The sequence below is a fragment of the Schistocerca cancellata genome, chromosome 2, assembly GCF_023864275.1.
Source record: "Schistocerca cancellata isolate TAMUIC-IGC-003103 chromosome 2, iqSchCanc2.1, whole genome shotgun sequence".
Classification (NCBI taxonomy): domain Eukaryota; kingdom Metazoa; phylum Arthropoda; class Insecta; order Orthoptera; family Acrididae; genus Schistocerca; species Schistocerca cancellata.
In genome coordinates this window covers 533,814,229-533,841,418 of record NC_064627.1, presented here as the reverse complement: position 1 = coordinate 533,841,418, position 27,190 = coordinate 533,814,229, and the positions used below count along the sequence as shown (strand labels likewise).

The following is a 27,190-nucleotide window of genomic DNA, read 5'->3' as shown; positions in this document are numbered from 1 at the left end:
CATCTTTGGCGAGTGCTTGCGCAAAGAAGACATCTGTCGATTCGAAAACGCATTCAAAGCACCGTACTGGGCCGGTGTCTGCGTCTAATGCCCAGCTGCAGTGCAGCCGACCAAGCTCCCACTCGCGAATCATTTAATGACAGCATCCGTCCACGTCGATATCCGATCGGGGCAAAATCACCGGCCCACTTATTTACTGCAGGAATAAGTATTGTATCGACATGCAGTGTCGTCTAATGCAAATGAGAAATGTGCTGGGCACTCTTTTCCACGACTTGCTGCAACGAAACGGACAGCTCGATACGCTACACTGATATTGCTTGCAAGGTTTTGACGTTCGTCCTAGCCCAAGATTGTCCTGCTGTTAGGATGGAGCTTGGTGTTTGGGCGGCCACTAGCGACGGATGTCTGCAAAGTCAAGTCTCTCCAGTAGGCCCTGCCAAATCGGTTCTGTATATGGCGGCCTGACGCAAAACAAACTGTTGAGCTACAGATGGTTTATTATAGGCTCGATACGTTAAAATGACTGCGACAGGTATGCACTTAAATATAAATAAGAACTCGTCGTTCGCAAATACCATCATACTCTTTGCTGGAGCCGTAATTTGATTGGTTTATAGATCTCGACATGATGTATAATTCGAAGGGCATACGCTATGGAATGTTGTGCGCTTTCATCTGGTAGGCAGTTTTGCCTCGTATTTCATACACACGCTATCTGCCACGTACACGCTTCGTTGTTACTACTGAGTGGCGTTTCGCATGGAGAAGGAGTGACCGCAAACGCGTGCTTTACGTAAAATTCTTCGACGAGGATGGGATTCGAACCCACGCGTGCAGAGCACATTGGATTAGCAGTCCAACGCCTTAACCACTCGGCCACCTCGTCTGCTGGAGCTACATCTGCATCTTTGGCGAGTGCTTGCGCAAAGAAGACATCTGTCGATTCGAAAACGCATTCAAAGCACCGTACTGGGCCGGTGTCTGCGTCTAATGCCCAGCTGCAGTGCAGCCGACCAAGCTCCCACTCGCGAATCATTTAATGACAGCATCCGTCCACGTCGATATCCGATCGGGGCAAAATCACCGGCCCACTTATTTACTGCAGGAATAAGTATTGTATCGACATGCAGTGTCGTCTAATGCAAATGAGAAATGTGCTGGGCACTCTTTTCCACGACTTGCTGCAACGAAACGGACAGCTCGATACGCTACACTGATATTGCTTGCAAGGTTTTGACGTTCGTCCTAGCCCAAGATTGTCCTGCTGTTTGGATGGAGCTTGGTGTTTGGGCGGCCACTAGCGACGGATGTCTGCAAAGTCAAGTCTCTCCAGTAGGCCCTGCCAAATCGGTTCTGTATATGGCGGCCTGACGCAAAACAAACTGTCGAAAGGCTACAGATGGATTATTATAGGCTCGATACGTTAAAATGACTGCGACAGGTATGCACTTAAATATAAATAAGAACTCGTCGTTCGCAAATACCAACATACCCTTTGCTGGAGCCGAAATTTGATTGGTTTATAGATCTCGACATGATGTATAATTCGAAGGGCATACGCTATGGAATGTTGTGCGCTTTCATCTGGTAGGCAGTTTTGCCTCGTATTTCATACACACGCTATCTGCCACGTACACGCTTCGTTGTTACTACTGAGTGGCGTTTCGCATGGAGAAGGAGTGACCGCAAACGCGTGCCTTACGTAAAATTCTTCGATGAGGATGGGATTCGAACCCACGCGTGCAGAGCACATTGGATTAGCAGTCCAACGCCTTAACCACTCGGCCACCTCGTCTGCTGGAACTACATCTGCATCTTTGGCGAGTGCTTGCGCAAAGAAGACATCTGTCGATTCGAAAACGCATTCAAAGCACCGTACTGGGCCGGTGTCTGCGTCTAATGCCCAGCTGCAGTGCAGCCGACCAAGCTCCCACTCGCGAATCATTTAATGACAGCATCCGTCCACGTCGATATCCGATCGGGGCAAAATCACCGGCCCACTTATTTACTGCAGGAATAAGTATTGTATCGACATGCAGTGTCGTCTAATGCAAATGAGAAATGTGCTGGGCACTCTTTTCCACGACTTGCTGCAACGAAACGGACAGCTCGATACGCTACACTGATATTGCTTGCAAGGTTTTGACGTTCGTCCTAGCCCAAGATTGTCCTGCTGTTTGGATGGAGCTTGGTGTTTGGGCGGCCACTAGCGACGGATGTCTGCAAAGTCAAGTCTCTCCAGTAGGCCCTGCCAAATCGGTTCTGTATATGGCGGCCTGACGCAAAACAAACTGTCGAAAGGCGACAGTTGTGTTACAGATGGTTTATTATAGGCTCGATACGTTAAAATGAATGCGACAGGTATGCACTTAAATATAAATAAGAACTCGTCGTTCGCAAATACCAACATACTCTTTGCTGGAGCCGTAATTTGATTGGTTTATAGATCTCGACATGATGTATAATTCGAAGGGCATACGCTATGGAATGTTGTGCGCTTTCATCTGGTAGGCAGTTTTGCCTCGTATTTCATACACACGCTATCTGCCACGTACACGCTTCGTTGTTACTACTGAGTGGCGTTTCGCATGGAGAAGGAGTGACCGCAAACGCGTGCTTTACGTAAAATTCTTCGACGAGGATGGGATTCGAACCCACGCGTGCAGAGCACATTGGATTAGCAGTCCAACGCCTTAACCACTCGGCCACCTCGTCTGCTGGAACTACATCTCGGTTCTGTATATGGCGGCCTGACGCAAAACAAACTGTCGAAAGGCGACAGTTGTGCTACAGATGGTTTGTTATAGGCTCGATACGTTAAAATGACTGCGACAGGTATGCACTTAAATATAAATAAGAACTCGTCGTTCGCAAATACCATCATACTCTTTGCTGGAGCCGTAATTTGATTGGTTTATAGATCTCGACATGATGTATAATTCGAAGGGCATACGCTATGGAATGTTGTGCGCTTTCATCTGGTAGGCAGTTTTGCCTCGTATTTCATACACACGCTATCTGCCACGTACACGCTTCGTTGTTACTACTGAGTGGCGTTTCGCATGGAGAAGGAGTGACCGCAAACGCGTGCTTTACGTAAAATTCTTCGACGAGGACGGGATTCGAACCCTCGCGTGCAGAGCACATTGGATTAGCAGTCCAACGCCTTAACCACTCGGCCACCTCGTCTGCTGGAACTACATCTGCATCTTTGGCGAGTGCTTGCGCAAAGAAGACATCTGTCGATTCGAAAACGCATTCAAAGCACCGTACTGGGCCGGTGTCTGCGTCTAATGCCCAGCTGCAGTGCAGCCGACCAAGCTCCCACTCGCGAATCATTTAATGACAGCATCCGTCCACGTCGATATCCGATCGGGGCAAAATCACCGGCCCACTTATTTACTGCAGGAATAATTATTGTATCGACATGCAGTGTCGTCTAATGCAAATGAGAAATGTGCTGGGCACTCTTTTCCACGACTTGCTGCAACGAAACGGACAGCTCGATACGCTACACTGATATTGCTTGCAAGGTTTTGACGTTCGTCCTAGCCCAAGATTGTCCTGCTGTTTGGATGGAGCTTGGTGTTTGGGCGGCCACTAGCGACGGATGTCTGCAAAGTCAAGTCTCTCCAGTAGGCCCTGCCAAATCGGTTCTGTATATGGCGGCCTGACGCAAAACAAACTGTCGAAAGGCGACAGTTGTGCTACAGATGGTTTATTATAGGCTCGATACGTTAAAATGACTGCGACAGGTATGCACTTAAATATAAATAAGAACTCGTCGTTCGCAAATACCATCATACTCTTTGCTGGAGCCGTAATTTGATTGGTTTATAGATCTCGACATGATGTATAATTCGAAGGGCATACGCTATGGAATGTTGTGCGCTTTCATCTGGTAGGCAGTTTTGCCTCGTATTTCATACACACGCTATCTGCCACGTACACGCTTCGTTGTTACTACTGAGTGGCGTTTCGCATGGAGAAGGAGTGACCGCAAACGCGTGCTTTACGTAAAATTCTTCGACGAGGATGGGATTCGAACCCACGCGTGCAGAGCACATTGGATTAGTAGTCCAACGCCTTAACCACTCGGCCACCTCGTCTGCTGGAACTACATCTGCATCTTTGGCGAGTGCTTGCGCAAAGAAGACATCTGTCGATTCGAAAACGCATTCAAAGCACCGTACTGGGCCGGTGTCTGCGTCTAATGCCCAGCTGCAGTGCAGCCAACCAAGCTCCCACTCGCGAATCATTTAATGACAGCATCCGTCCACGTCGATATCCGATCGGGGCAAAATCACCGGCCCACTTATTTACTGCAGGAATAAGTATTGTATCGACATGCAGTGTCGTCTAATGCAAATGAGAAATGTGCTGGGCACTCTTTTCCACGACTTGCTGCAACGAAACGGACAGCTCGATACGCTACACTGATATTGCTTGCAAGGTTTTGACGTTCGTCCTAGCCCAAGATTGTCCTGCTGTTTGGATGGAGCTTGGTGTTTGGGCGGCCACTAGCGACGGATGTCTGCAAAGTCAAGTCTCTCCAGTAGGCCCTGCCAAATCGGTTCTGTATATGGCGGCATGACGCAAAACAAACTGTCGAAAGGCTACAGATGGATTATTATAGGCTCGATACGTTAAAATGACTGCGACAGGTATGCACTTAAATATAAATAAGAACTCGTCGTTCGCAAATACCAACATACCCTTTGCTGGAGCCGAAATTTGATTGGTTTATAGATCTCGACATGATGTATAATTCGAAGGGCATACGCTATGGAATGTTGTGCGCTTTCATCTGGTAGGCAGTTTTGCCTCGTATTTCATACACACGCTATCTGCCACGTACACGCTTCGTTGTTACTACTGAGTGGCGTTTCGCATGGAGAAGGAGTGACCGCAAACGCGTGCTTTACGTAAAATTCTTCGACGAGGATGGGATTCGAACCCACGCGTGCAGAGCACATTGGATTAGCAGTCCAACGCCTTAACCACTTTTTTTTTTTTTTTTTTTTTTTTTTTTTTTTTTTTTTTCACGGAGAAACAAAAATTGGAGTAGCTGGGATTTGAACCCAGGACTTTCTGCATGCGAAGCAGACACTCTACCACTTTTTTTTTTTTTTTTTTTTTTTTTTTTCCTACAGTCCACCGCTCTACCAACTTTTTTTTTCTTTTTCTTTTTTTTTTTTTCGCCTTAACCACTTTTTTTTTTTTTTTTTTGTTTTTTATTTGTCACCACGGCACCCTACCTCTTCTGCGTAAGAAAGAAATGCTGCGGCTTGACACTGCCGCCAGTAACAGAAAAACAGAAATTAGTCTGGAGACGAAATGTTGCATCCATTTGCAGTGTAAATGAAATATGTCCATTTTCATACGTAAGCAGGAGAGCCGGGAAATCTGTGCACTTTGCACCGCATGATTGCATCTCACTCCACAAATCAGAGGAAGCATTGGATGAACAAAATAAATTAAAAGTCTTCTATCGTTGTTTCTCTCCATCGGATCGTCTGTTATAAACAAGAAACTAGGAAACTCAGTTCCGTGCAAGGCATCCGCCAAAGATACGGAACGCGTTACAACAAACATTCTGTTAATTTCAGTACGTGACGAATGAACCAAGTGACGCACTCGTAAATTAGTCTGCCCCACACTAGCTTCTTTGGTCTTCTCTTCGGGCGTCCGAAGGAAGAGTGGAATCCACCATTTCAGAAGAAATGGCTGTAAATCTCCATCCTATATTGGCTGTGAAATGATCGTGTGACTTAAAAAGTTTGCAAAATGAGCTTTATAGTTTTTAGTCTTCTGTAGTCGGTGGTGCTGTATCATTAAATACAGAAGAAAGTCTTCTTTACTCGTTTCGTTCACATTGAAAAGATAGTAAACTGTGTGGCCTTTAAGCCAGTTTACTGAATTTCGTTTGGTCTGCGGGTAAGGCACGACCTCCGGAGTGAGGAAGTCAGCTGGCGTTATGGTCGCAGGGCATGTTCTAGTGATGCTTGCCAATAACTGTCGTATGACCGCCCAAACATCGCGCACTTTTTCGCAGACAAATCGGTGTTCCTCGCTATCTTGTACCTGGCAAGTGTTGCATAAGGGTGAATCGGCCAGATGAATTGAATGGAGTCTGGCATTGGTAGCTATCTTACGATTCACCGTGAGATACCACGACGCTCGCACGTGAGACGGTAAATGGCGGAAATGAATATTATCCCAAATGACCCGCCAATTGTGAGCCGTATATTTGTCTTCGATGTTATTCCTGGATGTGGACTCGATCAAAGTCTTATAAAGTTGCTTCACCACCGTTATTTCTTTCGCCGGAATTCTTGTTCGAGCATAACTATATTCCAACAGGAAATATTTTAAATGATAAAGGTCGTGTGGAATGTGATGTACATCAATCGGGGGGTTGAGGTCCGCTGGGGAGATTTCGTTGAGGAGGTGAGCAGTGAGACAGTGGGGAGAGTTTGTCCATAGCTGATACATACTGCTTAGATAGAGCGCCTGTGCCTTTTTATAGACATCAGTGAGGTTTAATCCGCCCTTCCGAGTAGGGAGCGTCAACGTAACATATTGAACTTTGAAGATATTGCCTCTGGTCACAAAATGGCCCAGGGCAGACAGCATTCTATGTGCAATGCCACTGGGAAGAGGCAATACTTTGGCTACATAGTTAATCTTCGAGAGGATATAAGTGTTGACCAGTTCAATTTTTTGGAGAGCATTCAGTTTCCTCATGCTATGCAGTTGTACACATGCCCGAACCTTGTGCAGTAAAGCCCTATAATTAACGGCAATGGTATTCTGTATCTTCCTCCGAAACTCAAGCCCTAAGCACTTTATACTGGGAATTTCTCGTAATCGGGCATGAGTGGGGAGATTTATTCCCCGTCCGACATTCATGAGTCCAGATTTTTGCCAGTTCACCGTCGCCCCAGATGCCGCCTCATATCGTTGAAGTATTTGAAGGGAGGACCGCACTTCTTGCGCGTTCACGACAAGAAAGCCGACGTCATCTGCGTACGCACGGCACACAATCTTCTGGCTATTGATTTCCAATCCTCGCAAATGTGCAGTTAGCGTAGCGAGCAGAGGTTCTATGGCGATAGCAAAGAGAGCCATCGACATCGGACAGCCTTGCCTCACCGAACACTCGATATTAATGGCGCCACTGAGGCGACCATTAATTTGAATTCGCGACGTACTATCACGGATCAGATTGTCGAGTACTTGGGTGAACTGGTGCGGAAATCCCAATTCCTGCATGACGCGGAAAAGGAACCGATGGCTCACCCTGTCGAATGCTTTTGCAAAGTCTATCATGAAGAGGGCGCATTTTAATTTGCAAGCCTCCGCTACGGTAATGACATCTCGGTAATCCGTGAGCGTGTGGTAAATAGATCGATCTCTACCGACACTCGTTTGATACTGTCCTGTGATTGTGGTCATGACAGTTTTGAGCCGTTGGCTCAGAACACGGGCGAATAGTTTATAATCACTATTTAATAACGTGAGAGGTCGCAGGTTTGTGAGGTCGTTACTGCACGGGGTCTTGGGGAGTAAGACAACAATTCCTTGTCGAAATTCTTGCGGAATAACGTTTTGTGGGTTCATTAGTTCGGTACATATTGCAAGTAGTTTCGATTTCATCTGCGGCCAGAAGGTTTGATATACTTCTGCAGGTATTCCATCGCAACCAGGAGATTTATTCTTCGGACTTCTTAGGATAATGTCTGTTAATTCGTCTTCTGTCACCTCTGTCATCAGCTGAGCCGCCTCTGTGGGGCTGAGTTTCCGTGTTAAATTTGTCGCAAAATCCGCAAACACGGTATCATCTGTCAGTTTATTGGACATCAGGTCCCGATAGTACTCTTCAATCGTACGCATAATGTCACTTTGTTTAGTAACGATTGCACCGGTGCTGGTTCGGATGCGTGTAATGATTTTCCGACTGCCTCGTCGACTTTCACGTAACATGTGGTACATGGCGGCCTCTTCTTCTTGCACCGTCTTAGGAACGCGCGCCCGAATTTGAAAACCTTCCAACTGTTTCCGTTGCAGCGTTAGAAGTTTTGCCTGAATTCTTTTGATCTTTGCAAAATTGCCGATAACGGTCGCGTCAAATGTATACAACTCCCGAAGACACTGAAAGTAAAATTCCATCGTCCGTCTGTGCCACTGAGTTTTCTGACGGGAGTAAATCATTAAAGTTTTCCTAATTTGTGGTTTGGCGCATTTGAGCCACCACTCGATCGCGGAGTTGTAGGAATTGAATTTGCGTTCACATGCCGTCCAGGTGGACAGGAAGGCTTCTCGACATGCAGGATCATGCAAATGTGCGATGTTGAACTTCCATAACCCGCGACTCCGGTATGTTTCCTGTTTTTGCATGTTGACGGTACAGATATAGGCAGCATGGTCGGAAAATACAGTTGGCCATATTTCGGTGTGTAGCAGGTGGTGCGTTAAATTACGCGATATGTAAATTCTATCTAACCTACTTGCCGAATGATTGGTAACATGCGTAAAACCCACTTCCACTCCGTGCATGTACGTCCAAGTGTCAGTGAAGCGGAGTTCTTGAATGATCTGTTCCAATTCGACACACCGATTAAAGTGTGGAGTTTGATCTATTTGACGAAGCACACAATTGAAATCGCCGCCAAAAATGACATCACTGTAGTTGGTCCCGAAGAGCGGAAGGATCTCGTGGCGAAAAAATTCTGCACGGCGTTGCCTATTACTGGAGCCAGAAGGTGCGTAAATATTAATCAGTCTGATGGTATTGACAGTTACTGCTATCCCCCTGCCGGTCACAAGTTTGTCCTCACATTTTGCAATTATCCCTTCTTTTAACAGGAACGCTGTTCCAAGTTCGAAACCGTTGCCAGGGTTCACGAAAGCATTATACCCGGCTATGTGGTCTAATCTGATATCACTCACTTCCTGAAGCATTGCTATATCTATGTCGGCTGCGTATAACAAGTCCTGTAAATTTTTCAGATTCAAATCACTACGTATCTTATTGATATTGAGAGTCAGGATCTTGTAAGCCTGCAAGGTGGTCATTGATGGTTGGTACGAAAGGAGCAGACGATATGGTGCGTCATACAGCCGTCAATTGGAGGCGCTGACCGTGTCGGTCGTTTGAGTAGCCATGGCCACATGGACCTTGTTTCCTTCAACTGCTGATACGGGGGGCAAGGAGACGGTCGAGGGGGAGGAATCCTCCTGCATCTCTACATCAGCTTCATTCGTGTCACACTCGTCTGCCAAATTGGGAGAGGAAAGGGTGCCTACTGGCTCAGGAACTGGTGGATCCGTATTCTGTTGCTCAGCCTGCTGAGACGGCGTCTCATCTGGTCCGCTGTCGAACTTCGTGGGAGTCTCCGACATGGCGTCGTCCGATCGTGTTGTGTCCTGCGAGCGCGAAGGCGAAGCGGCAGCGTCTGCGGGCCCTTCTTTTAAATTCTGTCCAATTAATTTTGCCTTTCCCCGCAAGCTCGGTGCTGTATCTTCCGCACCTTGGTGAGCCATCCTCCGTTTTTTATTTTTCTTCGGAGAACGAGTACCCCGTAGGACTGTGTCAGAGTTGGGCATCGTTTCAGTGACTTGTTCAGACATGGGAGCAGGAGCCATGGACACCTCCGCCAACTCAGCACCCCGTGAGGGTTGGTCCACCGCCATATCACTGGTCATGTTAGTGTCATGAGTTTCAGAAGCAGCCACCTCGGACGTGACAGGCGTGTCCGGAGATGTCACATTGACGACGCGGCTGGGTCCGGCAGGTGCATCGCGAATCGGTTGTAGTGACGGCTCACCGCGAGCAACCGACACGTACGATGGCGATAATGTTGACATCGCGGGAGGGCTAACACTCTCTCCGGTTGGCAGTTGAACTACACGACGCTGTAAACATTCAGCACGAACATGTCCCGTCGAGTTACATCTGGCACATGTCCTAGGTTGGCCATCATACATTTCGACGGCACGGTACCCACAAACCGTGACGTACGACGGAATATGTCGTTGTAGGTCAACTTTGAGCTGCCTGACGCCATTCAGTACCGGATACTTATGCGCCGGAGACCAACGTTCTGCAAAGTTGCTCAAAACTTTGCCATACGGCGATATCGCAACATGTATCTGTTCGGCTGGGACCTCAAACGGTAGTTCAAAAATGCGAACAGTTCGAAGTCCACGCCCGGCGTGGGAAACAGTAACTACACCCACATTGCCATCACTATGCTTAAACTTCAAACCGGAACTAAAGGAGTCAACTAGCTTGTCACAAAACTCGGCATCTCTCATCTTGATATACACGATGCTAGACAGAATCGACAAATGTATACCGATAATCTCATCGAGTCCAATTTTCATCACTTCTTCGAGGAAATCCTCGATTTCGAAGGAGGTTGGCCGGGCAAACGTGTTATCGAACGTTAACTTCAAAGTGTCTTTTCTCATAGTATGTGTCATCACTGAATTCTTAACGTCATTCCGCAAACGCAAGAATTACCGCTGCTAGCGAGCGACTTACCCCGCAGAAGTAAACAAGCCAACCGCAGCGCGAAGCACAGACAACCGCACGCCACGGCCGCTGCAGGCAGACTGTACCACTCGGCCACCTCGTCTGCTGGAACTACATCTGCATCTTTGGCGAGTGCTTGCGCAAAGAAGACATCTGTCGATTCGAAAACGCATTCAAAGCACCGTACTGGGCCGGTGTCTGCGTCTAATGCCCAGCTGCAGTGCAGCCGACCAAGCTCCCACTCGCGAATCATTTAATGACAGCATCCGTCCACGTCGATATCCGATCGGGGCAAAATCACCGGCCCACTTATTTACTGCAGGAATAAGTATTGTATCGACATGCAGTGTCGTCTAATGCAAATGAGAAATGTGCTGAGCACTCTTTTCCACGACTTGCTGCAACGAAACGGACAGCTCGATACGCTACACTGATATTGCTTGCAAGGTTTTGACGTTCGTCCTAGCCCAAGATTGTCCTGCTGTTTGGATGGAGCTTGGTGTTTGGGCGGCCACTAGCGACGGATGTCTGCAAAGTCAAGTCTCTCCAGTAGGCCCTGCCAAATCGGTTCTGTATATGGCGGCCTGACGCAAAACAAACTGTCGAAGAGCGACAGTTGTGTTACAGATGGTTTATTATAGGCTCGATACGTTAAAATGACTGCGACAGGTATGCACTTAAATATAAATAAGAACTCGTCGTTCGCAAATACCAACATACTCTTTGCTGGAGCCGTAATTTGATTGGTTTATAGATCTCGACATGATGTATAATTCGAAGGGCATACGCTATGGAATGTTGTGCGCTTTCATCTGGTAGGCAGTTTTGCCTCGTATTTCATACACACGCTATCTGCCACGTACACGCTTCGTTGTTACTACTGAGTGGCGTTTCGCATGGAGAAGGAGTGACCGCAAACGCGTGCTTTACGTAAAATTCTTCGACGAGGATGGGATTCGAACCCACGCGTGCAGAGCACATTGGATTAGCAGTCCAACGCCTTAACCACTCGGCCACCTCGTCTGCTGGACCTACATCTGCATCTTTGGCGAGTGCTTGCGCAAAGAAGACATCTGTCGATTCGAAAACGCATTCAAAGCACCGTACTGGGCCGGTGTCTGCGTCTAATGCCCAGCTGCAGTGCAGCCGACCAAGCTCCCACTCGCGAATCATTTAATGACAGCATCCGTCCACGTCGATATCCGATCGGGGCAAAATCACCGGCCCACTTATTTACTGCAGGAATAAGTATTGTATCGACATGCAGTGTCGTCTAATGCAAATGAGAAATGTGCTGGGCACTCTTTTCCACGACTTGCTGCAACGAAACGGACAGCTCGATACGCTACACTGATATTGCTTGCAAGGTTTTGACGTTCGTCCTAGCCCAAGATTGTCCTGCTGTTTGGATGGAGCTTGGTGTTTGGGCGGCCACTAGCGACGGATGTCTGCAAAGTCAAGTCTCTCCAGTAGGCCCTGCCAAATCAGTTCTGTATATGGCGGCCTGACGCAAAACAAACTGTCGAAAGGCTACAGATGGATTATTATAGGCTCGATACGTTAAAATGACTGCGACAGGTATGCACTTAAATATAAATAAGAACTCGTCGTTCGCAAATACCAACATACTCTTTGCTGGAGCCGTAATTTGATTGGTTTATAGATCTCGACATGATGTATAATTCGAAGGGCATACGCTATGGAATGTTGTGCGCTTTCATCTGGTAGGCAGTTTTGCCTCGTATTTCATACACACGCTATCTGCCACGTACACGCTTCGTTGTTACTACTGAGTGGCGTTTCGCATGGAGAAGGAGTGACCGCAAACGCGTGCTTTACGTAAAATTCTTCGACGAGGATGGGATTCGAACCCACGCGTGCAGAGCACATTGGATTAGCAGTCCAACGCCTTAACCACTCGGCCACCTCGTCTGCTGGAACTACATCTGCATCTTTGGGAAGTGCTTGCGCAAAGAAGACATCTGTCGATTCGAAAACGCATTCAAAGCACCGTACTGGGCCGGTGTCTGCGTCTAATGCCCAGCTGCAGTGCAGCCGACCAAGCTCCCACTCGCGAATCATTTAATGACAGCATCCGTCCACGTCGATATCCGATCGGGGCAAAATCACCGGCCCACTTATTTACTGCAGGAATAAGTATTGTATCGACATGCAGTGTCGTCTAATGCAAATGAGAAATGTGCTGGGCACTCTTTTCCACGACTTGCTGCAACGAAACGGACAGCTCGATACGCTACACTGATATTGCTTGCAAGGTTTTGACGTTCGTCCTAGCCCAAGATTGTCCTGCTGTTTGGATGGAGCTTGGTGTTTGGGCGGCCACTAGCGACGGATGTCTGCAAAGTCAAGTCTCTCCAGTAGGCCCTGCCAAATCAGTTCTGTATATGGCGGCCTGACGCAAAACAAACTGTCGGAAGGCGACAGTTGTGTTACAGATGGTTTATTATAGGCTCGATACGTTAAAATGACTGCGACAGGTATGCACTTAAATATAAATAAGAACTCGTCGTTCGCAAATACCAACATACTCTTTGCTGGAGCCGTAATTTGATTGGTTTATAGATCTCGACATGATGTATAATTCGAAGGGCATACGCTATGGAATGTTGTGCGCTTTCATCTGGTAGGCAGTTTTGCCTCGTATTTCATACACACGCTATCTGCCACGTACACGCTTCGTTGTTACTACTGAGTGGCGTTTCGCATGGAGAAGGAGTGACCGCAAACGCGTGCTTTACGTAAAATTCTTCGACGAGGATGGGATTCGAACCCACGCGTGCAGAGCACATTGGATTAGCAGTCCAACGCCTTAACCACTCGGCCACCTCGTCTGCTGGAACTACATCTGCATCTTTGGGAAGTGCTTGCGCAAAGAAGACATCTGTCGATTCGAAAACGCATTCAAAGCACCGTACTGGGCCGGTGTCTGCGTCTAATGCCCAGCTGCAGTGCAGCCGACCAAGCTCCCACTCGCGAATCATTTAATGACAGCATCCGTCCACGTCGATATCCGATCGGGGCAAAATCACCGGCCCACTTATTTACTGCAGGAATAAGTATTGTATCGACATGCAGTGTCGTCTAATGCAAATGAGAAATGTGCTGGGCACTCTTTTCCACGACTTGCTGCAACGAAACGGACAGCTCGATACGCTACACTGATATTGCTTGCAAGGTTTTGACGTTCGTCCTAGCCAAGATTGTCCTGCTGTTTGGATGGAGCTTGGTGTTTGGGCGGCCACTAGCGACGGATGTCTGCAAAGTCAAGTCTCTCCAGTAGGCCCTGCCAAATCGGTTCTGTATATGGCGGCCTGACGCAAAACAAACTGTCGAAAGGCGACAGTTGTGTTACAGATGGTTTATTATAGGCTCGATACGTTAAAATGACTGCGACAGGTATGCACTTAAATATAAATAAGAACTCGTCGTTCGCAAATACCAACATACTCTTTGCTGGAGCCGTAATTTGATTGGTTTATAGATCTCGACATGATGTATAATTCGAAGGGCATACGCTATGGAATGTTGTGCGCTTTCATCTGGTAGGCAGTTTTGCCTCGTATTTCATACACACGCTATCTGCCACGTACACGCTTCGTTGTTACTACTGAGTGGCGTTTCGCATGGAGAAGGAGTGACCGCAAACGCGTGCTTTACGTAAAATTCTTCGACGAGGATGGGATTCGAACCCACGCGTGCAGAGCACATTGGATTAGCAGTCCAACGCCTTAACCACTCGGCCACCTCGTCTGCTGGAACTACATCTGCATCTTTGGGAAGTGCTTGCGCAAAGAAGACATCTGTCGATTCGAAAACGCATTCAAAGCACCGTACTGGGCCGGTGTCTGCGTCTAATGCCCAGCTGCAGTGCAGCCGACCAAGCTCCCACTCGCGAATCATTTAATGACAGCATCCGTCCACGTCGATATCCGATCGGGGCAAAATCACCGGCCCACTTATTTACTGCAGGAATAAGTATTGTATCGACATGCAGTGTCGTCTAATGCAAATGAGAAATGTGCTGGGCACTCTTTTCCACGACTTGCTGCAACGAAACGGACAGCTCGATACGCTACACTGATATTGCTTGCAAGGTTTTGACGTTCGTCCTAGCCCAAGATTGTCCTGCTGTTTGGATGGAGCTTGGTGTTTGGGCGGCCACTAGCGACGGATGTCTGCAAAGTCAAGTCTCTCCAGTAGGCCCTGCCAAATCGGTTCTGTATATGGCGGCCTGACGCAAAACAAACTGTCGAAAGGCGACAGTTGTGCTACAGATGGTTTATTATAGGCTCGATACGTTAAAATGACTGCGACAGGTATGCACTTAAATATAAATAAGAACTCGTCGTTCGCAAATACCAACATACTCTTTGCTGGAGCCGTAATTTGATTGGTTTATAGATCTCGACATGATGTATAATTCGAAGGGCATACGCTATGGAATGTTGTGCGCTTTCATCTGGTAGGCAGTTTTGCCTCGTATTTCATACACACGCTATCTGCCACGTACACGCTTCGTTGTTACTACTGAGTGGCGTTTCGCATGGAGAAGGAGTGACCGCAAACGCGTGCTTTACGTAAAATTCTTCGACGAGGATGGGATTCGAACCCACGCGTGCAGAGCACATTGGATTAGCAGTCCAACGCCTTAACCACTCGGCCACCTCGTCTGCTGGAACTACATCTGCATCTTTGGCGAGTGCTTGCGCAAAGAAGACATCTGTCGATTCGAAAACGCATTCAAAGCACCGTACTGGGCCGGTGTCTGCGTCTAATGCCCAGCTGCAGTGCAGCCGACCAAGCTCCCACTCGCGAATCATTTAATGACAGCATCCGTCCACGTCGATATCCGATCGGGGCAAAATCACCGGCCCACTTATTTACTGCAGGAATAAGTATTGTATCGACATGCAGTGTCGTCTAATGCAAATGAGAAATGTGCTGGGCACTCTTTTCCACGACTTGCTGCAACGAAACGGACAGCTCGATACGCTACACTGATATTGCTTGCAAGGTTTTGACGTTCGTCCTAGCCCAAGATTGTCCTGCTGTTTGGATGGAGCTTGGTGTTTGGGCGGCCACTAGCGACGGATGTCTGCAAAGTCAAGTCTCTCCAGTAGGCCCTGCCAAATCGGTTCTGTATATGGCGGCCTGACGCAAAACACAGATGGTTTATTATAGGCTCGATACGTTAAAATGACTGCGACAGGTATGCACTTAAATATAAATAAGAACTCGTCGTTCGCAAATACCAACATACTCTTTGCTGGAGCCGTAATTTGATTGGTTTATAGATCTCGACATGATGTATAATTCGAAGGGCATACGCTATGGAATGTTGTGCGCTTTCATCTGGTAGGCAGTTTTGCCTCGTATTTCATACACACGCTATCTGCCACGTACACGCTTCGTTGTTACTACTGAGTGGCGTTTCGCATGGAGAAGGAGTGACCGCAAACGCGTGCTTTACGTAAAATTCTTCGACGAGGATGGGATTCGAACCCACGCGTGCAGAGCACATTGGATTAGCAGTCCAACGCCTTAACCACTCGGCCACCTCGTCTGCTGGAACTACATCTGCATCTTTGGCGAGTGCTTGCGCAAAGAAGACATCTGTCGATTCGAAAACGCATTCAAAGCACCGTACTGGGCCGGTGTCTGCGTCTAATGCCCAGCTGCAGTGCAGCCGACCAAGCTCCCACTCGCGAATCATTTAATGACAGCATCCGTCCACGTCGATATCCGATCGGGGCAAAATCACCGGCCCACTTATTTACTGCAGGAATAAGTATTGTATCGACATGCAGTGTCGTCTAATGCAAATGAGAAATGTGCTGGGCACTCTTTTCCACGACTTGCTGCAACGAAACGGACAGCTCGATACGCTACACTGATATTGCTTGCAAGGTTTTGACGTTCGTCCTATCCCAAGATTGTCCTGCTGTTTGGATGGAGCTTGGTGTTTGGGCGGCCACTAGCGACGGATGTCTGCAAAGTCAAGTCTCTCCAGTAGGCCCTGCCAAATCGGTTCTGTATATGGCGGCCTGACGCAAAACAAACTGTCGAAAGGCTACAGATGGATTATTATAGGCTCGATACGTTAAAATGACTGCGACAGGTATGCACTTAAATATAAATAAGAACTCGTCGTTCGCAAATACCAACATACTCTTTGCTGGAGCCGTAATTTGATTGGTTTATAGATCTCGACATGATGTATAATTCGAAGGGCATACGCTATGGAATGTTGTGCGCTTTCATCTGGTAGGCAGTTTTGCCTCGTATTTCATACACACGCTATCTGCCACGTACACGCTTCGTTGTTACTACTGAGTGGCGTTTCGCATGGAGAAGGAGTGACCGCAAACGCGTGCTTTACGTAAAATTCTTCGACGAGGATGGGATTCGAACCCACGCGTGCAGAGCACATTGGATTAGCAGTCCAACGCCTTAACCACTCGGCCACCTCGTCTGCTGGAACTACATCTGCATCTTTGGGAAGTGCTTGCGCAAAGAAGACATCTGTCGATTCGAAAACGCATTCAAAGCACCGTACTGGGCCGGTGTCTGCGTCTAATGCCCAGCTGCAGTGCAGCCGACCAAGCTCCCACTCGCGAATCATTTAATGACAGCATCCGTCCACGTCGATATCCGATCGGGGCAAAATCACCGGCCCACTTATTTACTGCAGGAATAAGTATTGTATCGACATGCAGTGTCGTCTAATGCAAATGAGAAATGTGCTGGGCACTCTTTTCCACGACTTGCTGCAACGAAACGGACAGCTCGATACGCTACACTGATATTGCTTGCAAGGTTTTGACGTTCGTCCTAGCCCAAGATTGTCCTGCTGTTTGGATGGAGCTTGGTGTTTGGGCGGCCACTAGCGACGGATGTCTGCAAAGTCAAGTCTCTCCAGTAGGCCCTGCCAAATCGGTTCTGTATATGGCGGCCTGACGCAAAACAAACTGTCGAAAGGCGACAGTTGTGCTACAGATGGTTTATTATAGGCTCGATACGTTAAAATGACTGCGACAGGTATGCACTTAAATATAAATAAGAACTCGTCGTTCGCAAATACCAACATACTCTTTGCTGGAGCCGTAATTTGATTGGTTTATAGATCTCGACATGATGTATAATTCGAAGGGCATACGCTATGGAATGTTGTGCGCTTTCATCTGGTAGGCAGTTTTGCCTCGTATTTCATACACACGCTATCTGCCACGTACACGCTTCGTTGTTACTACTGAGTGGCGTTTCGCATGGAGAAGGAGTGACCGCAAACGCGTGCTTTACGTAAAATTCTTCGACGAGGATGGGATTCGAACCCACGCGTGCAGAGCACATTGGATTAGCAGTCCAACGCCTTAACCACTCGGCCACCTCGTCTGCTGGAACTACATCTGCATCTTTGGCGAGTGCTTGCGCAAAGAAGACATCTGTCGATTCGAAAACGCATTCAAAGCACCGTACTGGGCCGGTGTCTGCGTCTAATGCCCAGCTGCAGTGCAGCCGACCAAGCTCCCACTCGCGAATCATTTAATGACAGCATCCGTCCACGTCGATATCCGATCGGGGCAAAATCACCGGCCCACTTATTTACTGCAGGAATAAGTATTGTATCGACATGCAGTGTCGTCTAATGCAAATGAGAAATGTGCTGGGCACTCTTTTCCACGACTTGCTGCAACGAAACGGACAGCTCGATACGCTACACTGATATTGCTTGCAAGGTTTTGACGTTCGTCCTATCCCAAGATTGTCCTGCTGTTTGGATGGAGCTTGGTGTTTGGGCGGCCACTAGCGACGGATGTCTGCAAAGTCAAGTCTCTCCAGTAGGCCCTGCCAAATCGGTTCTGTATATGGCGGCCTGACGCAAAACAAACTGTCGAAAGGCTACAGATGGATTATTATAGGCTCGATACGTTAAAATGACTGCGACAGGTATGCACTTAAATATAAATAAGAACTCGTCGTTCGCAAATACCAACATACTCTTTGCTGGAGCCGTAATTTGATTGGTTTATAGATCTCGACATGATGTATAATTCGAAGGGCATACGCTATGGAATGTTGTGCGCTTTCATCTGGTAGGCAGTTTTGCCTCGTATTTCATACACACGCTATCTGCCACGTACACGCTTCGTTGTTACTACTGAGTGGCGTTTCGCATGGAGAAGGAGTGACCGCAAACGCGTGCTTTACGTAAAATTCTTCGACGAGGATGGGATTCGAACCCACGCGTGCAGAGCACATTGGATTAGCAGTCCAACGCCTTAACCACTCGGCCACCTCGTCTGCTGGAACTACATCTGCATCTTTGGGAAGTGCTTGCGCAAAGAAGACATCTGTCGATTCGAAAACGCATTCAAAGCACCGTACTGGGCCGGTGTCTGCGTCTAATGCCCAGCTGCAGTGCAGCCGACCAAGCTCCCACTCGCGAATCATTTAATGACAGCATCCGTCCACGTCGATATCCGATCGGGGCAAAATCACCGGCCCACTTATTTACTGCAGGAATAAGTATTGTATCGACATGCAGTGTCGTCTAATGCAAATGAGAAATGTGCTGGGCACTCTTTTCCACGACTTGCTGCAACGAAACGGACAGCTCGATACGCTACACTGATATTGCTTGCAAGGTTTTGACGTTCGTCCTAGCCCAAGATTGTCCTGCTGTTTGGATGGAGCTTGGTGTTTGGGCGGCCACTAGCGACGGATGTCTGCAAAGTCAAGTCTCTCCAGTAGGCCCTGCCAAATCGGTTCTGTATATGGCGGCCTGACGCAAAACAAACTGTCGAAAGGCGACAGTTGTGCTACAGATGGTTTATTATAGGCTCGATACGTTAAAATGACTGCGACAGGTATGCACTTAAATATAAATAAGAACTCGTCGTTCGCAAATACCAACATACTCTTTGCTGGAGCCGTAATTTGATTGGTTTATAGATCTCGACATGATGTATAATTCGAAGGGCATACGCTATGGAATGTTGTGCGCTTTCATCTGGTAGGCAGTTTTGCCTCGTATTTCATACACACGCTATCTGCCACGTACACGCTTCGTTGTTACTACTGAGTGGCGTTTCGCATGGAGAAGGAGTGACCGCAAACGCGTGCTTTACGTAAAATTCTTCGACGAGGATGGGATTCGAACCCACGCGTGCAGAGCACATTGGATTAGCAGTCCAACGCCTTAACCACTCGGCCACCTCGTCTGCTGGAACTACATCTGCATCTTTGGCGAGTGCTTGCGCAAAGAAGACATCTGTCGATTCGAAAACGCATTCAAAGCACCGTACTGGGCCGGTGTCTGCGTCTAATGCCCAGCTGCAGTGCAGCCGACCAAGCTCCCACTCGCGAATCATTTAATGACAGCATCCGTCCACGTCGATATCCGATCGGGGCAAAATCACCGGCCCACTTATTTACTGCAGGAATAAGTATTGTATCGACATGCAGTGTCGTCTAATGCAAATGAGAAATGTGCTGGGCACTCTTTTCCACGACTTGCTGCAACGAAACGGACAGCTCGATACGCTACACTGATATTGCTTGCAAGGTTTTGACGTTCGTCCTATCCCAAGATTGTCCTGCTGTTTGGATGGAGCTTGGTGTTTGGGCGGCCACTAGCGACGGATGTCTGCAAAGTCAAGTCTCTCCAGTAGGCCCTGCCAAATCGGTTCTGTATATGGCGGCCTGACGCAAAACAAACTGTCGAAAGGCTACAGATGGATTATTATAGGCTCGATACGTTAAAATGACTGCGACAGGTATGCACTTAAATATAAATAAGAACTCGTCGTTCGCAAATACCAACATACTCTTTGCTGGAGCCGTAATTTGATTGGTTTATAGATCTCGACATGATGTATAATTCGAAGGGCATACGCTATGGAATGTTGTGCGCTTTCATCTGGTAGGCAGTTTTGCCTCGTATTTCATACACACGCTATCTGCCACGTACACGCTTCGTTGTTACTACTGAGTGGCGTTTCGCATGGAGAAGGAGTGACCGCAAACGCGTGCTTTACGTAAAATTCTTCGACGAGGATGGGATTCGAACCCACGCGTGCAGAGCACATTGGATTAGCAGTCCAACGCCTTAACCACTCGGCCACCTCGTCTGCTGGAACTACATCTGCATCTTTGGCGAGTGCTTGCGCAAAGAAGACATCTGTCGATTCGAAAACGCATTCAAAGCACCGTACTGGGCCGGTGTCTGCGTCTAATGCCCAGCTGCAGTGCAGCCGACCAAGCTCCCACTCGCGAATCATTTAATGACAGCATCCGTCCACGTCGATATCCGATCGGGGCAAAATCACCGGCCCACTTATTTACTGCAGGAATAAGTATTGTATCGACATGCAGTGTCGTCTAATGCAAATGAGAAATGTGCTGGGCACTCTTTTCCACGACTTGCTGCAACGAAACGGACAGCTCGATACGCTACACTGATATTGCTTGCAAGGTTTTGACGTTCGTCCTAGCCCAAGATTGTCCTGCTGTTTGGATGGAGCTTGGTGTTTGGGCGGCCACTAGCGACGGATGTCTGCAAAGTCAAGTCTCTCCAGTAGGCCCTGCCAAATCGGTTCTGTATATGGCGGCCTGACGCAAAACAAACTGTCGAAAGGCTACAGATGGATTATTATAGGCTCGATACGTTAAAATGACTGCGACAGGTATGCACTTAAATATAAATAAGAACTCGTCGTTCGCAAATACCAACATACTCTTTGCTGGAGCCGTAATTTGATTGGTTTATAGATCTCGACATGATGTATAATTCGAAGGGCATACGCTATGGAATGTTGTGCGCTTTCATCTGGTAGGCAGTTTCGCCTCGTATTTCATACACACGCTATCTGCCACGTACACGCTTCGTTGTTACTACTGAGTGGCGTTTCGCATGGAGAAGGAGTGACCGCAAACGCGTGCTTTACGTAAAATTCTTCGACGAGGATGGGATTCGAACCCACGCGTGCAGAGCACATTGGATTAGCAGTCCAACGCCTTAACCACTCGGCCACCTCGTCTGCTGGAACTACATCTGCATCTTTGGCGAGTGCTTGCGCAAAGAAGACATCTGTCGATTCGAAAACGCATTCAAAGCACCGTACTTGCCGGTGTCTGCGTCTAATGCCCAGCTGCAGTGCAGCCGACCAAGCTCCCACTCGCGAATCATTTAATGACAGCATCCGTCCACGTCGATATCCGATCGGGGCAAAATCACCGGCCCACTTATTTACTGCAGGAATAAGTATTGTATCGACATGCAGTGTCGTCTAATGCAAATGAGAAATGTGCTGGGCACTCTTTTCCACGACTTGCTGCAACGAAACGGACAGCTCGATACGCTACACTGATATTGCTTGCAAGGTTTTGACGTTCGTCCTAGCCCAAGATTGTCCTGCTGTTTGGATGGAGCTTGGTGTTTGGGCGGCCACTAGCGACGGATGTCTGCAAAGTCAAGTCTCTCCAGTAGGCCCTGCCAAATCGGTTCTGTATATGGCGGCCTGACGCAAAACAAACTGTCGAAAGGCGACAGTTGTGTTACAGATGGTTTATTATAGGCTCGATACGTTAAAATGACTGCGACAGGTATGCACTTAAATATAAATAAGAACTCGTCGTTCGCAAATACCAACATACTCTTTGCTGGAGCCGTAATTTGATTGGTTTATAGATCTCGACATGATGTATAATTCGAAGGGCATACGCTATGGAATGTTGTGCGCTTTCATCTGGTAGGCAGTTTTGCCTCGTATTTCATACACACGCTATCTGCCACGTACACGCTTCGTTGTTACTACTGAGTGGCGTTTCGCATGGAGAAGGAGTGACCGCAAACGCGTGCTTTACGTAAAATTCTTCGACGAGGATGGGATTCGAACCCACGCGTGCAGAGCACATTGGATTAGCAGTCCAACGCCTTAACCACTCGGCCACCTCGTCTGCTGGAACTACATCTGCATCTTTGGCGAGTGCTTGCGCAAAGAAGACATCTGTCGATTCGAAAACGCATTCAAAGCACCGTACTGGGCCGGTGTCTGCGTCTAATGCCCAGCTGCAGTGCAGCCGACCAAGCTCCCACTCGCGAATCATTTAATGACAGCATCCGTCCACGTCGATATCCGATCGGGGCAAAATCACCGGCCCACTTATTTACTGCAGGAATAAGTATTGTATCGACATGCAGTGTCGTCTAATGCAAATGAGAAATGTGCTGGGCACTCTTTTCCACGACTTGCTGCAACGAAACGGACAGCTCGATACGCTACACTGATATTGCTTGCAAGGTTTTGACGTTCGTCCTAGCCCAAGATTGTCCTGCTGTTTGGATGGAGCTTGGTGTTTGGGCGGCCACTAGCGACGGATGTCTGCAAAGTCAAGTCTCTCCAGTAGGCCCTGCCAAATCGGTTCTGTATATGGCGGCCTGACGCAAAACAAACTGTCGAAAGGCTACAGATGGATTATTATAGGCTCGATACGTTAAAATGACTGCGACAGGTATGCACTTAAATATAAATAAGAACTCGTCGTTCGCAAATACCAACATACTCTTTGCTGGAGCCGTAATTTGATTGGTTTATAGATCTCGACATGATGTATAATTCGAAGGGCATACGCTATGGAATGTTGTGCGCTTTCATCTGGTAGGCAGTTTCGCCTCGTATTTCATACACACGCTATCTGCCACGTACACGCTTCGTTGTTACTACTGAGTGGCGTTTCGCATGGAGAAGGAGTGACCGCAAACGCGTGCTTTACGTAAAATTCTTCGACGAGGATGGGATTCGAACCCACGCGTGCAGAGCACATTGGATTAGCAGTCCAACGCCTTAACCACTCGGCCACCTCGTCTGCTGGAACTACATCTGCATCTTTGGCGAGTGCTTGCGCAAAGAAGACATCTGTCGATTCGAAAACGCATTCAAAGCACCGTACTTGCCGGTGTCTGCGTCTAATGCCCAGCTGCAGTGCAGCCGACCAAGCTCCCACTCGCGAATCATTTAATGACAGCATCCGTCCACGTCGATATCCGATCGGGGCAAAATCACCGGCCCACTTATTTACTGCAGGAATAAGTATTGTATCGACATGCAGTGTCGTCTAATGCAAATGAGAAATGTGCTGGGCACTCTTTTCCACGACTTGCTGCAACGAAACGGACAGCTCGATACGCTACACTGATATTGCTTGCAAGGTTTTGACGTTCGTCCTAGCCCAAGATTGTCCTGCTGTTTGGATGGAGCTTGGTGTTTGGGCGGCCACTAGCGACGGATGTCTGCAAAGTCAAGTCTCTCCAGTAGGCCCTGCCAAATCGGTTCTGTATATGGCGGCCTGACGCAAAACAAACTGTCGAAAGGCGACAGTTGTGTTACAGATGGTTTATTATAGGCTCGATACGTTAAAATGACTGCGACAGGTATGCACTTAAATATAAATAAGAACTCGTCGTTCGCAAATACCAACATACTCTTTGCTGGAGCCGTAATTTGATTGGTTTATAGATCTCGACATGATGTATAATTCGAAGGGCATACGCTATGGAATGTTGTGCGCTTTCATCTGGTAGGCAGTTTTGCCTCGTATTTCATACACACGCTATCTGCCACGTACACGCTTCGTTGTTACTACTGAGTGGCGTTTCGCATGGAGAAGGAGTGACCGCAAACGCGTGCTTTACGTAAAATTCTTCGACGAGGATGGGATTCGAACCCACGCGTGCAGAGCACATTGGATTAGCAGTCCAACGCCTTAACCACTCGGCCACCTCGTCTGCTGGAACTACATCTGCATCTTTGGCGAGTGCTTGCGCAAAGAAGACATCTGTCGATTCGAAAACGCATTCAAAGCACCGTACTGGGCCGGTGTCTGCGTCTAATGCCCAGCTGCAGTGCAGCCGACCAAGCTCCCACTCGCGAATCATTTAATGACAGCATCCGTCCACGTCGATATCCGATCGGGGCAAAATCACCGGCCCACTTATTTACTGCAGGAATAAGTATTGTATCGACATGCAGTGTCGTCTAATGCAAATGAGAAATGTGCTGGGCACTCTTTTCCACGACTTGCTGCAACGAAACGGACAGCTCGATACGCTACACTGATATTGCTTGCAAGGTTTTGACGTTCGTCCTAGCCCAAGATTGTCCTGCTGTTTGGATGGAGCTTGGTGTTTGGGCGGCCACTAGCGACGGATGTCTGCAAAGTCAAGTCTCTCCAGTAGGCCCTGCCAAATCGGTTCTGTATATGGCGGCCTGACGCAAAACAAACTGTCGAAAGGCGACAGTTGTGTTACAGATGGTTTATTATAGGCTCGATACGTTAAAATGACTGCGACAGGTATGCACTTAAATATAAATAAGAACTCGTCGTTCGCAAATACCAACATACTCTTTGCTGGAGCCGTAATTTGATTGGTTTATAGATCTCGACATGATGTATAATTCGAAGGGCATACGCTATGGAATGTTGTGCGCTTTCATCTGGTAGGCAGTTTTGCCTCGTATTTCATACACACGCTATCTGCCACGTACACGCTTCGTTGTTACTACTGAGTGGCGTTTCGCATGGAGAAGGAGTGACCGCAAACGCGTGCTTTACGTAAAATTCTTCGACGAGGATGGGATTCGAACCCACGCGTGCAGAGCACATTGGATTAGCAGTCCAACGCCTTAACCACTCGGCCACCTCGTCTGCTGGAACTACATCTGCATCTTTGGGAAGTGCTTGCGCAAAGAAGACATCTGTCGATTCGAAAACGCATTCAAAGCACCGTACTGGGCCGGTGTCTGCGTCTAATGCCCAGCTGCAGTGCAGCCGACCAAGCTCCCACTCGCGAATCATTTAATGACAGCATCCGTCCACGTCGATATCCGATCGGGGCAAAATCACCGGCCCACTTATTTACTGCAGGAATAAGTATTGTATCGACATGCAGTGTCGTCTAATGCAAATGAGAAATGTGCTGGGCACTCTTTTCCACGACTTGCTGCAACGAAACGGACAGCTCGATACGCTACACTGATATTGCTTGCAAGGTTTTGACGTTCGTCCTAGCCCAAGATTGTCCTGCTGTTTGGATGGAGCTTGGTGTTTGGGCGGCCACTAGCGACGGATGTCTGCAAAGTCAAGTCTCTCCAGTAGGCCCTGCCAAATCGGTTCTGTATATGGCGGCCTGACGCAAAACACAGATGGTTTATTATAGGCTCGATACGTTAAAATGACTGCGACAGGTATGCACTTAAATATAAATAAGAACTCGTCGTTCGCAAATACCAACATACTCTTTGCTGGAGCCGTAATTTGATTGGTTTATAGATCTCGACATGATGTATAATTCGAAGGGCATACGCTATGGAATGTTGTGCGCTTTCATCTGGTAGGCAGTTTTGCCTCGTATTTCATACACACGCTATCTGCCACGTACACGCTTCGTTGTTACTACTGAGTGGCGTTTCGCATGGAGAAGGAGTGACCGCAAACGCGTGCTTTACGTAAAATTCTTCGACGAGGATGGGATTCGAACCCACGCGTGCAGAGCACATTGGATTAGCAGTCCAACGCCTTAACCACTCGGCCACCTCGTCTGCTGGAACTACATCTGCATCTTTGGCGAGTGCTTGCGCAAAGAAGACATCTGTCGATTCGAAAACGCATTCAAAGCACCGTACTGGGCCGGTGTCTGCGTCTAATGCCCAGCTGCAGTGCAGCCGACCAAGCTCCCACTCGCGAATCATTTAATGACAGCATCCGTCCACGTCGATATCCGATCGGGGCAAAATCACCGGCCCACTTATTTACTGCAGGAATAAGTATTGTATCGACATGCAGTGTCGTCTAATGCAAATGAGAAATGTGCTGGGCACTCTTTTCCACGACTTGCTGCAACGAAACGGACAGCTCGATACGCTACACTGATATTGCTTGCAAGGTTTTGACGTTCGTCCTATCCCAAGATTGTCCTGCTGTTTGGATGGAGCTTGGTGTTTGGGCGGCCACTAGCGACGGATGTCTGCAAAGTCAAGTCTCTCCAGTAGGCCCTGCCAAATCGGTTCTGTATATGGCGGCCTGACGCAAAACAAACTGTCGAAAGGCTACAGATGGATTATTATAGGCTCGATACGTTAAAATGACTGCGACAGGTATGCACTTAAATATAAATAAGAACTCGTCGTTCGCAAATACCAACATACTCTTTGCTGGAGCCGTAATTTGATTGGTTTATAGATCTCGACATGATGTATAATTCGAAGGGCATACGCTATGGAATGTTGTGCGCTTTCATCTGGTAGGCAGTTTTGCCTCGTATTTCATACACACGCTATCTGCCACGTACACGCTTCGTTGTTACTACTGAGTGGCGTTTCGCATGGAGAAGGAGTGACCGCAAACGCGTGCTTTACGTAAAATTCTTCGACGAGGATGGGATTCGAACCCACGCGTGCAGAGCACATTGGATTAGCAGTCCAACGCCTTAACCACTCGGCCACCTCGTCTGCTGGAACTACATCTGCATCTTTGGGAAGTGCTTGCGCAAAGAAGACATCTGTCGATTCGAAAACGCATTCAAAGCACCGTACTGGGCCGGTGTCTGCGTCTAATGCCCAGCTGCAG

General features: G+C 48.0%; 23 non-coding genes across 23 annotated transcripts; all 23 read right to left on the bottom strand.

Annotated features, from left to right (window-relative positions):
• Positions 1-807: 807 nt before the first annotated feature.
• Positions 808-889, bottom strand: Trnas-gcu (transfer RNA serine (anticodon GCU)). The gene has a single exon. It is a non-coding gene; the product is annotated as a tRNA-Ser (tRNA).
• Positions 890-1,716: 827 nt separating this feature from the next.
• On the bottom strand, positions 1,717-1,798 carry Trnas-gcu (transfer RNA serine (anticodon GCU)). Its single transcript has one exon. It is a non-coding gene; the product is annotated as a tRNA-Ser (tRNA).
• Positions 1,799-2,636: 838 nt separating this feature from the next.
• Trnas-gcu (transfer RNA serine (anticodon GCU)) lies at positions 2,637-2,718 on the bottom strand. The gene has a single exon. It is a non-coding gene; the product is annotated as a tRNA-Ser (tRNA).
• A 392-nt stretch (positions 2,719-3,110) lies between these two features.
• Positions 3,111-3,192, bottom strand: Trnas-gcu (transfer RNA serine (anticodon GCU)). The gene has a single exon. It is a non-coding gene; the product is annotated as a tRNA-Ser (tRNA).
• An 838-nt stretch (positions 3,193-4,030) lies between these two features.
• Positions 4,031-4,112, bottom strand: Trnas-acu (transfer RNA serine (anticodon ACU)). Its single transcript has one exon. It is a non-coding gene; the product is annotated as a tRNA-Ser (tRNA).
• Positions 4,113-11,484: 7,372 nt separating this feature from the next.
• Positions 11,485-11,566, bottom strand: Trnas-gcu (transfer RNA serine (anticodon GCU)). The gene has a single exon. It is a non-coding gene; the product is annotated as a tRNA-Ser (tRNA).
• An 827-nt stretch (positions 11,567-12,393) lies between these two features.
• Trnas-gcu (transfer RNA serine (anticodon GCU)) lies at positions 12,394-12,475 on the bottom strand. The gene has a single exon. It is a non-coding gene; the product is annotated as a tRNA-Ser (tRNA).
• Positions 12,476-13,313: 838 nt separating this feature from the next.
• On the bottom strand, positions 13,314-13,395 carry Trnas-gcu (transfer RNA serine (anticodon GCU)). Its single transcript has one exon. It is a non-coding gene; the product is annotated as a tRNA-Ser (tRNA).
• An 837-nt stretch (positions 13,396-14,232) lies between these two features.
• On the bottom strand, positions 14,233-14,314 carry Trnas-gcu (transfer RNA serine (anticodon GCU)). Its single transcript has one exon. It is a non-coding gene; the product is annotated as a tRNA-Ser (tRNA).
• Positions 14,315-15,152: 838 nt separating this feature from the next.
• On the bottom strand, positions 15,153-15,234 carry Trnas-gcu (transfer RNA serine (anticodon GCU)). Its single transcript has one exon. It is a non-coding gene; the product is annotated as a tRNA-Ser (tRNA).
• Positions 15,235-16,045: 811 nt separating this feature from the next.
• On the bottom strand, positions 16,046-16,127 carry Trnas-gcu (transfer RNA serine (anticodon GCU)). The gene has a single exon. It is a non-coding gene; the product is annotated as a tRNA-Ser (tRNA).
• Positions 16,128-16,954: 827 nt separating this feature from the next.
• Trnas-gcu (transfer RNA serine (anticodon GCU)) lies at positions 16,955-17,036 on the bottom strand. The gene has a single exon. It is a non-coding gene; the product is annotated as a tRNA-Ser (tRNA).
• An 838-nt stretch (positions 17,037-17,874) lies between these two features.
• Trnas-gcu (transfer RNA serine (anticodon GCU)) lies at positions 17,875-17,956 on the bottom strand. Its single transcript has one exon. It is a non-coding gene; the product is annotated as a tRNA-Ser (tRNA).
• Positions 17,957-18,783: 827 nt separating this feature from the next.
• On the bottom strand, positions 18,784-18,865 carry Trnas-gcu (transfer RNA serine (anticodon GCU)). The gene has a single exon. It is a non-coding gene; the product is annotated as a tRNA-Ser (tRNA).
• An 838-nt stretch (positions 18,866-19,703) lies between these two features.
• Trnas-gcu (transfer RNA serine (anticodon GCU)) lies at positions 19,704-19,785 on the bottom strand. Its single transcript has one exon. It is a non-coding gene; the product is annotated as a tRNA-Ser (tRNA).
• An 827-nt stretch (positions 19,786-20,612) lies between these two features.
• Positions 20,613-20,694, bottom strand: Trnas-gcu (transfer RNA serine (anticodon GCU)). Its single transcript has one exon. It is a non-coding gene; the product is annotated as a tRNA-Ser (tRNA).
• An 827-nt stretch (positions 20,695-21,521) lies between these two features.
• Trnas-gcu (transfer RNA serine (anticodon GCU)) lies at positions 21,522-21,603 on the bottom strand. The gene has a single exon. It is a non-coding gene; the product is annotated as a tRNA-Ser (tRNA).
• An 837-nt stretch (positions 21,604-22,440) lies between these two features.
• On the bottom strand, positions 22,441-22,522 carry Trnas-gcu (transfer RNA serine (anticodon GCU)). Its single transcript has one exon. It is a non-coding gene; the product is annotated as a tRNA-Ser (tRNA).
• An 827-nt stretch (positions 22,523-23,349) lies between these two features.
• Positions 23,350-23,431, bottom strand: Trnas-gcu (transfer RNA serine (anticodon GCU)). The gene has a single exon. It is a non-coding gene; the product is annotated as a tRNA-Ser (tRNA).
• Positions 23,432-24,268: 837 nt separating this feature from the next.
• Trnas-gcu (transfer RNA serine (anticodon GCU)) lies at positions 24,269-24,350 on the bottom strand. The gene has a single exon. It is a non-coding gene; the product is annotated as a tRNA-Ser (tRNA).
• An 838-nt stretch (positions 24,351-25,188) lies between these two features.
• Positions 25,189-25,270, bottom strand: Trnas-gcu (transfer RNA serine (anticodon GCU)). The gene has a single exon. It is a non-coding gene; the product is annotated as a tRNA-Ser (tRNA).
• Positions 25,271-26,081: 811 nt separating this feature from the next.
• Positions 26,082-26,163, bottom strand: Trnas-gcu (transfer RNA serine (anticodon GCU)). The gene has a single exon. It is a non-coding gene; the product is annotated as a tRNA-Ser (tRNA).
• Positions 26,164-26,990: 827 nt separating this feature from the next.
• Positions 26,991-27,072, bottom strand: Trnas-gcu (transfer RNA serine (anticodon GCU)). The gene has a single exon. It is a non-coding gene; the product is annotated as a tRNA-Ser (tRNA).
• Positions 27,073-27,190: the final 118 nt, after the last annotated feature.